Raw genomic sequence first — 5,406 nt, 5'->3', positions numbered from 1 at the left:
AGCTGTTTAATGTCCAGTGGCAACTATTAGATGTATCATTAGGAGGACATGTACAATGTTATAATAAGGCAGCAACCATTTGATTTTCTGGGGGGGGGGGCTATGGTTTTTTTTGGAAAAAAAAGTTTGTTTCCAGTTTTTGGAGAAAAAAAATAATTTGTTTTTGATTCTGAGAAAAAAAAAATGTTTGTTTCACCCTCAGCTGCCACTATATGTAATGCTAAAATTGAAAGAAAAAAATAGATTGTTTTTCGCCGCAGGCGAAAAAAAAAATTTGTCCAGAAAAAAAACCCATAGCCCCCCCAGAAAATCAAATGGTTGCTGCCTAACATTAGATATATGTTTCATTATAATACGTTATTCTAATTGGCTTCTCTGCAATCTTGCGTTATTCCTTAATCAATTTAAATACACAATAAAATGTATCATTCATGATGACACGAGGTCCCACAATAGAGTGCACAAGTTAAAACACAACCGTCCTTTTGATGATCACTTTGTTAACTTGCTGGGACTATCATTCTAATAGCATAATAGTCCCCGTTAAATCAGAGCTCTACCGTTAAATAGTACTGTAATTGTTATTAATGTTATTATTTTATTTTTGCGCTGTCTTAATTTGTAATTTAATATAGTTATTTTTAAAAGTATAATATAGTGTCTTGTAAGTCATTTTTGGGCAGGATATTGTTTGTTTTAGAGTGTATGAATAATTTTTATTGCAATCAACTTAAAAAAAACTAAACTATGTGGACCGTATGTCATCGAATACATTTTACCTTATACAAGACAGCTGATTGGATAAATATGATAGGTTGTTACGCCTACATTGATACTGATGTCCAATCGAATACCAGCAGACACCTGTCAGTAAAAAACAAATTGCAAGCGTGGCCGATTTATTTGTTTATTCGATATTTGAAAAATAATTTAGATAGCCGCTATTCGTTTACTCTTTTTCAGGTGAATTTCAATAACTGTTTTTTCTTCTCACTTTCTTATTAAACAGAAAGGTATTTAAATATGAGCGTACAACCAGTAACGGAATACTACAAGCATTTTATATACCGTGTGTATAAAAAACATTATCAAATTATATTTGTAGATTGTAAAAGATTAAGCATATTTTTATATCTGTTCTAAATCATCTGAAATAAAATAAAACATATTTCTCTCTGCCTGAATGCAATCGTAAGCAAATTTTTTTTTTACTTTTTTTTTTGTCTATTTGCAAATGACGAAGAATTCTCCTTAAACTGAATTATTAAACAGACAGACTAACTTTAAAGGACAAAATACTAGCGTGTACTTCCATCCAAGGAAATGAATTTCTATAAAGTAACTAATTTAAGTGACCATCGATGTGTAATATTTGACACTGGACATTATTTTTGAAGCAATGCAATACGTATAATGTATACTATCAATCAAAATTAAAGACTTTTGAATGTAACAATATGGTACAAATCCATTTGATATATTGAATTTTTATATTTTTTTTTTATCTAAATGAAAATGTTGTAAACTGCTCCCAGTTAATATAAATAAGAAGATGTGGCATGTGTGTCAATGCAACAACTCTCCATCATTCAAGTCACATGGTATAATTTAATAAGAGGTCAAAAGTACGACCCCAACACGGAGCTTTGACCCTCATCGAACAGCAAGCTATAACGGTCCCTAAAATGACTAGTGTAAAACAATAAAAATGGAAAACAAAAGTCTAATCTATAAATACGGTCATTTCGCTACGTTATTTTATAGCTTTTTGGTCAATTCCGAAATAGCAAGTAAGCGTCTCACTGTTTTTCAAAATGAGTAGTAACACTGGTGCTTCAAAATATCTGATGCGAAACAGAAATATAAACCGTACATTTGATTTTATCAATCGTGTCTTAACTAACGTTGTTTGGTATTTTTCTATGATATGATTTACTCTTGTATTTAATTCGTGCTAAAAAAAAATGGCGAAAAAAAAAATTCAAATGAGTTATCGACATCGGTCTTTATATGTATATAATGGTCAATATAAACTGTCAATTAAATTTTTAAAATATGCTAATATAATTGTTGCATTTATTAAAAAAAATATAAAATAATGTTTTATTTGTAAATGTAATAATTTAACCCGGTTTAACCTTATACATCTTATATTAAAGATAAAACATGGAACTTCATTCATTATACGTCCAGTGACACGAATGCGTAATTATTTAGGTAGTTTATGCTCATCCGTTTCGGTTGACTGCTTAAATAATCCGTTTATTAAAATGTAAATAACTTTCACCAAGCATCTGTCATCTGTGTACAATTTTAAAATAAAAAGTAAATTATATACTTAAAATATACGTTTCTTGACCAAATATAGATAAGAACTATTACTCTACATTAGAAACAAAAAATGTTTAAGAACATCTTTCAGATATATTTAATACTGATCATTGTATCTTTAGAGGCGGAATGCATACATACAGGACTACTTTATGTGAGACTGCAAAGTTTTTATGAGAAATTTTCCGGTTACAACAATTAATCTTTTCTCATATAACCAATGAAATGTTAAAGATTCTATCGGAAATAAATGAATTGTTTTTAAAGTTTGCATACTTTATTTAATTAAATAGATATACAGTCATATTAAAAGATCACAAAAGAATATCATCCAAGATATAGAGATTATATTCATAAAGGGGGAGTAACCCCTGATAAAAAAACAGATAAAGTGTCGCCCGTTTTATTCAAAATATTTAAAATCTTAACACAACTGAACACGATCTTACTGCAACTAAACAAGTTGTTCGCCTTTGGTCTTATTTAATCTGAACGTGATCTAATCAAGTCTTATTTGGATGCTAGACGAATCTGTCTTATTTATCTTGACACGACTGATCTGACTGAACACAATATATCTTAACAGAGTCTGAGTGTCTAAACAGGTCTTAACGTTTTTCTCTAGCGGTAAATTAAGTCGATTACCATTGATGGAAGAAATGTTAGACAGTTAGTTCTGCCATCTACACATGTACTTGTAGTATTGAAAGCATTGCACAATGAGATGGGTCATCCAGGAAGAGATAGGACAAACAGCTTAGTCAGAGATAGATTTTACTGGCCAGCCATGCACAAGGATATTGATGAATGGATTAGTCACTGTGACAGATGTCTCAAGAGAAAGAAAGACCCACACAGAGCTCCATTGATCAACATTTCATCATCACAGCCTATGGAGTTGGTGTGTTTGGACTTTTTAACATTGGAACCATCTAAAGGAGGTATACAGAATATCCTTGTAATTACTGACAATTATACACGATATGCTAAAGCTGTACCAACAAGGAACCAGACCGCCCGAACAACAGCAGAAGCTCTGTTTAACAGTTTTATAGTGCATTATGGAATACATGTACCACAGAGATTGCACTCAGACCAAGGAGCCAACTTTGAAAGCAATGTGATTAAGGAACTTTGTCAGCTACTTGGAGTACAGAAATCCAGAACAACACCTTATCATCCCATGGGAAATGGCATGACTGAGAGGTTCAACAGGACTCTACTTGGCATGTTGGGAACCTTACAGCCACACCAGAAGATAAATTGGAAGACTCATGTTGCTCCACTTGTACATGCTTACAACTGTACCCGCCATGAAGCTACCAGCCATTCGCCTTATTTTCTGATGTTTGGTCGAGAACCTAATTTGCCTATAGATATAGCCTTTGGACTAACCACAGATACAGTCAGACAGCCACAGTCCAAATACATTCAGGAACTAAGAGAGAGACTCGTTAAAGCTTATGAGTTGGCATCTAAGGCTGCAGACAGAGCTAGAGAGAAACAGAAGACAGGATATGATTTAAAAGCCAGAGGAGCTACTTTAGAAATTGGAGATAAAGTATTGGTGAAAGTGGTAGCCTATGATGGAAAACACAAGATAGCTGACCGTTGGAAAGATGATGTGTATGTTATCATTGGTCAACCCAATAGTGATGTGCCAGTTTACACTGTACAGAAGGAGAACGGAGAGGGTCGTAGACGCATACTTCATAGAAATCTTCTTTTGCCTGTGGGTAACATCAATCAGAGAAAGCCAGAACCACCACCCAAACCAGTACCACCTCCAAGAACAAGATTAAGACAAATAATTGAACAGCCATCACCAGAGCCATCTGATTATGAAAGTAGTGATGAGGAGTTAGATGTTCTTGTTAGATTAGATTATGATATTCCACCTTTTCATATGGAACCTATTCTACAAGATATGGACACTCCAGTACAGAATGACACAGAATTAGATGGGGACGCCCACTCTACTGCAACTGGTGCCAGTAGAGATTCTGATGATCAAAGCACAGAAGGAAGCGCTTCAGGAGATGAACAGGCTGAGATAGTGACACAACCTGAACCAGTTGTTATTCCATTACCTCCAATTCCTGTACCGAGACGGTCAACACGTACTCGCCTTGAACCAGAATGGATGCGCTCAGGTAAATTTGTTCACAAGGTTGCTGTTCCTGTACAGCAACAGTGGGAACAAAAGGCTAAATTTATATCAGATTGTTTGAGACATGGTTTATTTCCAGGCTTAGAGAGACAAGCAGGCGAGGCACTACTCGCACTGATTACTAATGATTAGTATTTTATTATATTTATTTTAGGACATTTTATTATTGCTATTTTTATATGTATGTATTACTCCTTGTAAATGACCGGGACGTCATTTTACATCGAGGGGGAGTTTGTGGCAGAGTCATATTTGATTGATATATCAAATATGATATTGATGATATTAATTTTATTGGAGTGTTTGATAGTTTGGTTATTCATTGTTTCTATTTCTAGCACTATTGTTCTAGTATCATTCTCTTTTCCCTTTGGTGAACCTCTTTTCTTTCATATCATTTTGGAGGGAAAATTCTAACCTTTTGATTGGTCAATCTTTAGGCCAAAGGTCTTACTATATGTTTTCATTGTTTCTGGTAGATTTAGACTGCAGACATATTGGAATGCAGTGATAATAACCTGCTTGATATATTCAATTCTGACATTGATGATATTTGTATTATACTTCTTGGATTTTCAATATTCTTATATTCAGGATATGGATTAATACCTTGTCAAGTTGTCAAATGAGTAGTGCTCAGATTTTAATATACACAGCACTGTGATATTCCAGCTAGTACACTGTTTGTACCATATACATGGGTCTTAAATATTTGTGTATTAAAAGAACAGAACCCTAGAATAGTTTTCGTTGTATTTGACCAGAAAATATCCCGTTACACTGATATATGTGATACATATGTATCATGATTCAAAATAATTGTTTTGGGTGAAATCGGTGAAAGTAAAATGCTAATTGTAAGTAAACCTCAATTTTATCTTTCTTTCAGAAATTTTACAGTCAAT

The sequence above is a fragment of the Mytilus edulis genome, chromosome 14 (genome assembly GCF_963676685.1).
Source record: "Mytilus edulis chromosome 14, xbMytEdul2.2, whole genome shotgun sequence".
Lineage (NCBI taxonomy): Eukaryota > Metazoa > Mollusca > Bivalvia > Mytilida > Mytilidae > Mytilus > Mytilus edulis.
The sequence above is the reverse complement of the archived record's forward strand: the minus strand, read 5'-3'. Positions refer to the sequence as shown.